Source organism: Amblyomma mixtum, chromosome 5 (genome assembly GCF_055824585.1).
Source record: "Amblyomma mixtum isolate Tamu chromosome 5, ASM5582458v1, whole genome shotgun sequence".
In the NCBI taxonomy this organism is placed as follows: domain Eukaryota; kingdom Metazoa; phylum Arthropoda; class Arachnida; order Ixodida; family Ixodidae; genus Amblyomma; species Amblyomma mixtum.
In genome coordinates, this window is record NC_143016.1 from 58,754,754 (window position 1) to 58,766,269 (window position 11,516).

The 11,516-nt window shown below is 46.3% G+C and overlaps 1 long non-coding RNA gene across 1 annotated transcript; it reads left to right on the top strand.

The window, feature by feature from the left end:
• Window positions 1–5,957: 5,957 nt before the first annotated feature.
• On the top strand, window positions 5,958–10,837 carry LOC149342319 (uncharacterized). The gene is made up of 3 exons (XR_016282668.1): window positions 5,958–6,085; window positions 7,833–7,964; window positions 10,706–10,837. It is a non-coding gene; the product is annotated as an uncharacterized LOC149342319 (long non-coding RNA).
• Window positions 10,838–11,516: the final 679 nt, after the last annotated feature.

The following is an 11,516-nucleotide window of genomic DNA, read 5'->3' on the forward strand; positions in this document are numbered from 1 at the left end:
GAATTAGGGCAGTTATCGGTCCCAAACGCGAGCCGCGACCGTCACGAACCACAACCGGAAGCGCCGAACTGCGTCCCAATGCGAGTCGGACTACCGCCGACTGCTGACCCAGCAGACACCTCCTGGAGTACGGCTGGTGGCATAACTCAACTGGCCGTCACTGTGGCAGCACTCGCTCTGTCCGGCGTCATCTCTTACTCAAGCCCGTTTCTTGAGAACTGTTGATGTTCCGGCTTCCAAGCTTTGGCGCCATCACCGTACACCAGCTAGCCGCGCTGTCGCCAACAACTTCCATTTATCTGTCCTCGTCCAGAGTGAGCGCCTGACCCCGCTTCGTCTGGCAGTGTTCCCTTTTCAAAAGAGCTGCCGAACCTCCGAACGAACCGTTCGTCGCTACGTTGCGCCACATCTGGTGTCCGTCAAGACGTGGGGCATGCATGCTTGCGGAGTCCGCTCAACGTAAACAAAAACAACTGGAGCAGGAAAGGTGGAATCTGAGCTTCCACTTTTCCTGCTTCAATTATTTTTCTCCCATGTTACCGTGCACGATGCACATTTTTTTTTTAATCGTGCAATTATAACTGCGAAAAAACGCTGCAACTTGTTACGTATAACCTCTCGACAAGGAAGCAGCGGTCTCTGATTGACAGCTGCTACGCTCGTTCAGGTTTGCCACGGGTTACTTACCTCTTAGAGGAATGCACAGCTGCGCAGACGATGTCGGGAACCCTGTGAGCAGGGGATGCCATCACAGGAAAAGGTTTGCGGTCTATCCCGCCTGCTCACTGGATCGCCTTAAGTCTGAAAGGAGCGTACATTAGCGTTAGGCTATATGCGACTCAAACCGGTGAAACTTCACCGCAGTGCATCCTAAGTCTCTCCTAGTTTATTTATTCATCTGCCTATGGAAATAAGCATTTGAGTCAGTCAGCTAAAGCAGTGACGTGATATGTTCTTTTCGGGCAATTTTACATTTTTCAGAAAAGCTTGGGTCTAAAATTGGGCCTTACGAGAAAAGGAAACCTTATTTAGTTTTAAGGGAATTTTGAAGAATTAGCAGGAAAATGAAAATATTTGGGGCTAAGAGTTTTACAAACTTCTTCAATACATTGATGCCATTAATATTCGACATCGGTGACGCTGCTTCCTTTGCCGAAAATAATATAACAAACAAAGATAGTTACACCTCACATCTTCTCTCTTGGTCTCCTATTCAATATATATCGCGTCTTTTGCGCTTGAGTTTGCGCTGGCCGCCAAAAGAGCGCTGTCTCCGGTGACCCATTACTCATGACGCCGACGCATCAGCGATATGCGATAAGCTGTTGCCGGACACATTAACCTCACGCTGGTGATTAAAAAACAACTTTCTTTGGATTGGTGATTAAAACAGCTTTCCAACCTATTTTATTTCCGGAAGAATTTGTATGTCCATATATATGACGGATCGACCAATATGTGTGTAATCATGGTAGTCATGGTGAGCTGACGCTGTATCCGAAGTTGTAAGTTCATGTATAGTGTCTAACGCGCTTGTTTCTTTTGCCTCCTTGTATAAAGCTTATTGATAGCGGCCAACATTTCTCACCGGTTGCCCCTCCTTGAAGTGCGGGGAGGAGCGCGAAAAACAAAATATAAACACGCGGCAAGTGGCACGCGGAACAGCACCGCACTCTGGCCTTCATTACCACCGACAAAAATGATGAGCCCAAAACACAACAAAATAACACAAAAACACAACAAAATAACACACACACACACACGCACGCGCACACACACGCACGCACACACGCACGCACGCACACACGCACGCGCGCACACACGCGCAGACACGCACACGCGCACACACGCGCACACACGCACGCACACGCACGCACGCACGCACGCGCACGCACGCGCACGCGCGCACACACACACACACACACACACCGATCCCGGCCGCGGCGGTTGAATTTCTTTGGAGGAGAAATTCTAGAGGCCCGTGCACTGTGCGATGTCAGTGCACATTAAAGAACCCCAGGTGGTCGAAATTTCCGGAGCCCTCCACTACGGCGTCTCTCATAGCCTTAGTCGCTTTGGGACGTTAAACCCTATAAACCAAACCAAACCACACACACACACACACACACACACACACACACACACACACACACACACACACACACACACACACGAGCGCGCGCACACGCACACGTACACGCGCACACGCGCACGCACACGCGCACACACACGCGCACACACACGCGCACACACACGCGCACACACGCACGCGCACACACACACACACACACACACACACACACACACACACACACACACACACACACATTCCTAGCTATTCCATGCAAGAAGATCCACTGGGCCGGAACACAGGGCTTCTCAGCACTAATAGACGATATGCGAAATTGCTGGGCGGTCTGGCAACACCGCGCCCACAACTTCCGGTTTCCATCTTGGTTCGGTCGAGCTCGTCGAGCTGGTGCATCGTTTGCTATGCGTACTTTCTTCTTGCGAGTGGAATTTCAACTGGCAAGCTTCAGCTGCTGCGTTGTTTTCACAGCTGATCTTTGACCAAATGTAGGTGCTTTCAATAAGCGCCAGCTTACTCCTACCGCGTCCTCAGCTTCGCTTGAAGTCTGACACTGATGATCGCAATAATCGGCACTCAAAAGTGGGTTGGAAAGTCGAACCGTGACCGTGTGCTGCTGTCGTTTTAATGCTCGCATTAAAGCACCAGTTCAAGCATCACGCATTATCATGGCTATTTTATTCCCAGGTGGACGCGAATTCATCTGGTAGGGTAGCGAGCGGTTATTTTGCGGTGAGTGCGCACGTGTGTTGACAAACTTCTGTGACAGTGCGAACTTTCGTTCGCGCCGACGCCAGGAGCTTCGTGCATTGCAGTATAATCACTCAAGAACCTCGACCAGCTGTGTAATTCGATTCCTTTACTGTAATGTGCAATGCGCATCCGCGGTTTTAAACGTCACCGTTTCAGAGCCCGGCGTCGGTTGATTTTCGCCACAATTCGTTAAAACCGCGTCCTGCTTAAGACGCAGTCAGTCAGTCGACATCAACAAGAGGAAAGTAGGCATGCACATATAACTCAAAATATTGCAAGCAAAGACGCAGCTTTTTTTTCTTTCAGATAAGCACTGAGCCACCGCGGCGGCTTGATTAGAGAAAGATGCTACAGCTGTAGGTGCATGCACGGACTCGATACACTGGTCAAGCTGTGTGTGCAGGGGCGAAATTAGCATGTTCGGTTGCTTCCGAAACTTAATTAGCTTACTCCCAAACTTGGACAAATGGCTTTGTGGCGAAGCAAGCTGTTGGAGCTTGCCACAACGATAATAAAATCTGATGGCCTGAAGCGTTTTCAGAACACTGTTGCACGTACTTTCTAGCTTAGAAATGCGTCCCTCCTTCATAATAAAGTAGCTATATTATTCGCTTCTTTTTTTTTTAGATTTTCGACGCCGCAGATATCGAAGGTATAGGAATCCTCAAGAAATAGAGCATTCGCACCTCAGTTTTTATACGTAGGGTGTATTGCTTCACAAAGACTCCTTAACGCGCATAACATATGCGTATGGTCCAGAGAGTTTGCTCGCCTTTCTAAAACTAATTGAACACGGGAAAAACTTGACTGAACACGTAGCAAACTAAGCAGTAATGGGCATATGGTTCTTCGAGTGAACTTATTTCGCCACGGCGCGAGCGATTGGTCCGCTCAAAAAAATTGCCTTCTCTATTACGTTGTTCAAGTATGCGTCGATATATATTCACGCCCGACCGGAGAGTTGATAAATGCACGAAATCGGCTTCTAATTTTCATCAGAGACAACAAAGGCTGTGGTCCCTATCGTAATTTAAACGCAAATCACCTCGAGAGATTTGTCAAAAATCGGCGCAGAAAGCGAAAGCTGCGCACTGATCCGCGTGCTGACACATGATACCTCGCATGGCGTTTTGTGTTACTGAAACGTTGGGACGGAGTAAAAAAATAGAAAAGCGGAAAGCTGGAACGCACCTAGTTCCGGCACGCCTCGTAGTGTCTTTTCACAGTGGAGAGGGTAGTGCAACACTGCATCGGCATTTTACTTTTCAAACGAAGCGCAGCCGTTTTACCCACCGCTGGGCAGCGGTTTCGTTTTCTGTACCGTACCAACATGGAGGACTTAGTTCTCGGAGTGCCGAGAGATGGCGCTGCGCATTTCGCATATCGCGGAAAACGCGGAAGTTAAAAATTGGATGAATTCAATGGAAAAGAAACATAGTGTAGAACTATATCGATTCTGGAAAAGGCAGATCAGGAAAGAATTTTTCTATGATAACTCAAGAGGCAGTGCCCTACTTTTTGAAGCTAGATCAGGGTGTCTTAGAACGCGCAGCTACAAAAAGAAATTTAACGAAGAAGATGACACATCTGCAGTGTGTGGTAGATCGTGGAAACAATTGAACACCTCATAATCAAATGTGATGGTATCCATCCGGATGTTGATGCAGGCACAGTCACTCTTTCTGAGGCCCTAGGGTTTTAAGATAACAATGGTCATGTAAATAAATCTGCAGTGGAAGTCAGCAAAAAGCGATTGGAGGATTGGTGGCTGAAAAGCAGAGATGTGGCATAAGGTTAGAATTGTAGGAAACCGTAGGCAAAGGTGATGGAGAATCTTAATGAGAATTGCCAACGCAGTAAACAAAAAAAAATAAATAAAGAAAAGCTGAGCATGGTGGCAATTGCCACCACCCCGTTTCAAAGGGGGCGCTCCTATCCATCCATCCATCCATCCATCCATCCACCGTCTATTTGACCATGGGAAACCTCGCTTCACGGAGAGAGTTGTAAGTTGAGCCCTGCCCAACCGTACTGAATCATTCGTGCCCACAACGTCGCAAGAACGATGTGAGAAAAACGGCAAGCTGCGAGACGTTGGGTGTGGCAGGCTATTTTTATTGCGAAAGCAATATTACGACCGGTTTCAGCCCTTCGCGTCGGGGCGGCCGCGAGGCACGTTTGACCTTGATGCCTCGCCGAGCTCTCGCCAGCTCCGGAGAGTGGAGAGGAGGCTGGAGAACGAGGGGGGGGGGCTATAAGATGCGTTCGCTCGCTTGCCGGCTCCAGCCTTCGAGCTGCGGCCGTGTATCTGTTTTTTCAGCCAGCGTCCGTTCCGGCGGACGCGGTTGTTGCGACGCGCGTCTTTAGTCTCTCTTTTACTCTGTCCTCTTATCTTCGAACTCTCTTCTATCTGCACGTGGCAGCGGTGGTGGCTCGGCAGGAGCCAGTTGGAAGGCCCGTGCACTTTTCCTTTTCATTCTTCTCTCAGCCGCAACCAACCAACTAACCAACCAACCATCGTTACGCCTCCTGAAAAACAGAAAGGGAGGCTACGTCGGCTTGCCGAAGCCAGGAAACAACAACGGGCTTCGGAGACAGATGAAGAACGCGAACAGCGCCTTGCTAAGCGGCGCGCTCAAGACGCTGCTAGACGGGCGCACCGCGCCTCTGTCGAAACCGAGTCATCTACAACCGGTGATGATCCCGAATGGAACGCTATGGATGCTTACGCAACCTACCAGGTTTAACCAAAGCTAAACCTTAGCAACTTTTTTTTTGAAGCACCCGCTTGTAGGCTCCCCTGCATTCGAATCATTCAAAATATGGCCAGAACAATGTAGAGGGCACAATTATACACTGTAAAAAAAAGATGTGAAATTACAGATATTTTACGGAAAGTTTCTGTTGCCGGAAAGAAAAATTCTGTGGCCCAACCAAAACATAGTTCTGGATTGGGTAATGACAGAAATTTTCTGTTTTTTATCCGGTTGCTCACACGAGGTAGGGACAGTAAAATGAAATCAACTACGTATGCATTTTAGTCTATTGCAAAATACTTGCATAATTATGTAATGAATTTAGGTGTTATATATTGCAGGTAAAGAATACTAAGCAAAATATCGCACCGCATTTCTTTTTGCTGCGGGGCAGCAAACCAGTTTCGTCATGGCGTCGCCGTAGGCAAGTGCGTTGGTTGAGCGCCGGGGAGCAGGACCTTTTATTTTGGAATACTCTCTCCAGAAGGTATGTAGCATCACTTCTATTGCTGTACTACAATTATAAGTTGCTTTCCTTTGATTCTGCTCGTTTTTGTTGTTGGTGCGCCTGGTTGCGGGATTGATTCATGCGGATTGACATTACTCAGAACGCTCCTGCTACATGTGCTAATGGGGCTGTCACAATCGTCGACACGAATTAGCGGTTGATGTTCTCTAGATTTAAAGTTTGTAATTAATGAGGTTTTAGTTAATGAAGAATGAATGTTCATGAGGAGGCGACAAGCTATAACGATGGCAGAAAAAAGGCTGACGCCGTTATGTAGGGTAGGACCATCGGTAAAAACGGAACCACGCGGCCGCGTAACCCAGTCGCTTGGAGTGAGCTCCGTGTGCGCTAAAGCATCGACGCGACGAGGCGAGGGCCGCGGTAGTTCGCTCCGTTGCTTTGTGTAAGAAACGTAACTAAGTAAGGCGACAGGAGACGTGCACCAGTGCCTTGCACCAGCGGTTATGTGCTTTCTCTCAGTGTCTCCTGATCTGCAGAGCGTCACTCAAGGCTTCAGTTTCGGTACGTAGAGTCCGTCCCCTTCGTGGAGATCATGACTGGTCGTCAGTGGGGCGCCGTTTCGTTTTTCGTCCCGTTGGCGTTTGGTGGCCTCTTAGGAGTGTCACATCGCGAGCTCTATATAGCGACCCGCCGGGCATCCGGTCGTCCTGAGGGGCGGCTCGTTTTCTCGTAGGCGTAGCGTGGCCTCTTGATCGGTGTTTCGTGGGAACCCGCTGCACGAGCTCCTAGCGTTAATTTTCCTCCAACTTGAATTGTTCGCAGTGCTTGTCTCGTTGCGCGTTTATATCCTTGGTTCTTGGATGCGCGCTCCCTCTCCCTCTCAGGTTCTCCCTTTCTCGCCAGCACGGCGCCTTTGACGCGTCAGTCGATCCCCTTCTACGCTTCCTCGCAGTTGGAGTGGCTATACATCGTTTGATCGCGCAACTCTGTCGCGAAGCCGCCGCGCAGGCTCTACCGCTGGTGAAAGAATATGGGTGCCATGCAGTCGCAGTTGTTATTCGACAAGCATCTATGCCTGCAGTGCGCTCGCCCTTACCCCGCTGCAAATATTGTTAGTCCTCCGTTGCCAACTAAGTAGACTGGCCTCTCCTTTTTTCAAAATTTTTCGGAGATTCCTCGCAGCCAGGGCAAAAGAAATATTTTAATTACAGCGGCTGTGTAGGTGGCAGCGGCGACGACCAAGTCGGCGCGCTAGCAGGTGCGAAGATAGGTCACTGATTTCTGCGAGAGAGAGAGAGAGAGAGAAACAACTTTATTTGCTCGAGCTAAATACGACGTCTGCTTAGACGCCGTCGATGGGAGTGGTTCCCTCTTCACGGGACCCATATGCATCCCTGGCCGCCTGGCCCCTGGAGATTTCTGCGAGAGGAGTGCTTTCATTCTATGTTGAAGCCATCCGGCTTGGTAAAGATACCCGTAAACTGTCACCTCGATCTGCCTGCGCGAGAGAAATGCCTGCACGAGAGAAAGCTGCATAAACGCCGGCTAATTTTTCTTTTTTAGTAGTATGCTTTTGGAAGTTTCGAAGTCCCATCTAAACGGTGGGCGGGTTGCTTCATGTAATCCATAGCAATATAGCATCAGACAGGATTAGAAAAGGGAATCAGAACATGGCGCTGTGTTTTGTGTCCTTTCTTGTGGCCACTTTCTTGTGCTGTAGTGCATTTTCAGCTGTGTCCACTTATCGGGTTCCACATTTGTGCAGTGCGCTTTTACCACACCAAGAACATTGGAACCTCTACCAACCACTACTGAACATGCCCATGAACTTGCCGTAGCTGTAGGGAAGTGCGTCGGTATCCGCAAGTGCCTGCTTTGGAAATCCCGTACTTGGAAGGTAAGTAGCGTTGCATTTTTTTACTGTAAAGAAATATATGCAGCTTTTATTTCGATTGTAGTCAGATTGCGGGCTTCTGCAGCTTGTGGGACAAGTGAAAAGGGTAGATTGGTTTTCATGAGAAGACCGTTGACAGATGTGCTTGTGGGGACAGTCACACCATTACCCTATGTTATCAGCTAGGTGTTGCAAAATTTTGTAGTTTACAGCCTTTCCTGTCCCAGAATAATCGAGGGTAAAGGAAGAGGGTTAAGTACTCTTATAAAAGCATTTGATTTTATATTTTGAAACATTCTAATAGAACACCTTTGAGCTGTCGGCAAATATATTAAAGGTTGGCATAGAAAATTTTAAAACTGCTCTCTGATCGTTCTTTGTGGTGACAACGAGGAGAAAAAACTGATATTTCAGAGCATTTATTCGCATTTTTCTTCTTTCTCAAAATTTGATTTCCAGATTTGGCAACGTTCTGAAAGATTACTTAAGCTTTCAGAATTTATAATACGATTGCGTATTCACTACACAGAAAATACTTTTCTTTATCGATTTTCATGGTCATGTTGAAAAGAAAGGCAGGAGTTTTGTAATGCTTCGGCTGTGTTTTCTTAAAAAAAGGTGATGTTTAAGTTTATGTAAATTTTTCGCAAAACGTGTGAGGCATAGAAAACAAAATTCTCCGTCGAGATCACAAAATGCCTCTCACAAAACTTCGAACTGCAATAAAAAAACTCGAAACGCGAAATCATTCATTCCTAGCTCTATAATAGGCTGGAATAACTGGCCATCACACATAGGTACTGAGGTTAACTTACAATCGTTTCAGCATTCGTTAAAGCAAACCATGGACTAACAGATTTGGTATTTTTGTTGTATTATGTGCATTTACTGAGTATTTTATTCTGCATTGTTTTTTGTGTTATTTGTGTACGTTACTAGCTTTAATTCATTATTACGTGTATTTTGTTTCAAGTGCCTGTGCAAAATTTTTATGCTTGTATCGCCCCCCACCCCCTCTATGTAATACCCTCGCACAAGGGCCCTTAGGGGTATTGTAAATAAATAAAAAATAAAAAGACGAGTTATCTTTTTTTGTGACTAAAGAACCATTCATGAGTGAGACAACCCACTTCTGACTGGCCAGGCTATTATTCCTGATCGGTAAAGGGGCCCAAAAAGACTTTAAATTATAAGTATTGTATATTGCTGGCAGTCCGAAGTGGCGCAGCTCGTAAACAGAAAGCCAGATGTGTCTAAGAAAATGATTTCTTTCATATTTGCGAACGCAACATGCCCTTTATTCACTTTTTGCAGTACACTGTCTTGGAGCAATGTGACTGTTTCTGACAACATATAACTTGCCAGCGATGCTATTGTTCTCTAAAAGTTATACATTGTTTTGAGAAAGCATTGAAAGATGAGTGTAGTGCATCTTCATTGGCATATGTTTGGGTGATGCAGGGAACGCTAAACGAGACGTGTATTGAAGCATACATGCAATGTCGCAAATGTCAACTTTGCATGTATTTTTCTGCTGCATAAACTGTGGCCACAGCAAGCATGATATTTTACAACCTGGGCACTTTTTTTAAAAGACCGGTTTTTGGTCTGTCCAGAAATGCATACCTGCAGCATCTGTCATGCCAATATCAGCACAGTCTCACTCTTCCTCAATCATGCTGCCTTGCATAAAAATATTAGCCAGTTCAACATCAAGTGCCCATATCCGCATTGCTGAAAGATGTTCCGCAAGATCGGCCCACTTTATAGCCACTTAGCCCGTGAGCATACGAGGATAAGGGATTCGGGTGAAACCACTAGCATTGCTGTTGAAACACAGAAGGTTGACGTTGTTTGCACTGTTTATAATTGCATTCAAGTTTGAAAGGATTAGAAGTCGATTGTAGCCCATTTAAGGTGACACATTCTTCAAGGCATGGAAGTGAAGTGCCCTGTTCCCAGATGCCGATGAACATACAAGAACAAAGCATCATTTTCTTCACATATTTCTCGTTTGCAAGGGCGAAACATTCAATGCATGTCGCTTCCTCTTGCCCAAACGTCGAACCTTACATCAGCTGCAGTTGTACACGACACAGATGTGTCTCAGTTGTACTTGCCAACAGTAGAAATGGCGTCAGCCATAGAAGGGGAGATATTAGAGGGTCAAGCAGCTTGGTGCGAAGACGACGCAGGAAGCAGCAAGAAGGGTGTGAAGGAAGCATTTGCTAACTTGTACATCACGCTACTCTCTGAATGTCATGTGCCTTCGCGTACTGTCCAGATTATTGCAGAAGCTATATATGATATTCAGGCTGCTAATCTCTGTGCAACTGCCTCCTGTTCGAAAGACAAACTCAAGAGTGCAGGTGTAGGCAACCAGGAAATTAACAAGATTGTGGATCATGTCGTTAAAGCAGATATAATCTCTAATCTGCACAAGGCACCTGATGGAACGTGTCGTTCTCAACATAGTCGCGAATCATTCTTTGAGCAAGAACTGCACTATGTAGTGTCAGTTGCAATGAACCTAGGCAACAACAGAAAGGAGAGCAGTGCAGTCTTTCTGTAATTGCATTTGTTTAGCAATCTTGTCTTTCCATGTTTTCCCTTTGTGGATATAACGTTTCAAAGAGGCGTGGCAGGGAAGGCCGCTGCATGCAGCAGACAACCTGTCTCGAAATTAAAGTTGTATGATATAACTGCGGTCTTGTAACTAAAGCCAAAACCGATTTGTTTTCCAGGGCCATCACTGGAATAAACCCAGCCAGGGGCACGAAAACTGAGAAGACAGAGAAGAAACAACACTCTCTCTCACCAAAGGCCGCGGCACTCATTAGGGCACTTGCCTAGTATGACATTTAGTGACATTTTATTACTTCTCTTGCTGAATTAGACATTTAGCTGCATTTTAATCAATCACGAATGGAAGTAAGCGTTTCAATAGTTGTGGTTTTGCTTGATGAGTGTTAATGATGTTCTATATTACTATTTACGAATCGCTATTTACAGTCATGTCAATCCATCACAGAAGCAGAACATAAAGAGTAGTTTTGAAGTGTTGCTACGACACCCCATAGAGGCAATTTCAATTAGCCCTTTTTACGCATTATTAGAAAAAGTATTTCACATGTTTGCTTTGTTATGTCAATGAAATAACTTGTTTTCTTATTAAAACACTATGGCACTCTACGATGTCTCCAAAAAAGAACAATGATGGTAACAGGTTTCTACGCCGCAAGGGCATCCTTGACCAATGAGCGCCAAACAGTAGGCAATCGGTCATCCCTGGTCAGACGGTATAAAGAACATTTGATTTCTTAAAGGCAGTAATGACATACAAAAGGATTTGTTCCTGAGCTATTTGGTCGTTCTAGATGCAAACTTCGTACTCAGCCTCGTGACCTGTCTTTACTGTGTGGCGTTCATTTGCTGGCTATAGTTTTATTGCATCAATATTGGCCTAGCATGGTCCAAGGTGAATTAAGGGTCCGCTACAAGAACAATGTACACTAAGCAAAGCGAGAGTTGTTCCACCCATTTATTTGTTTTCTG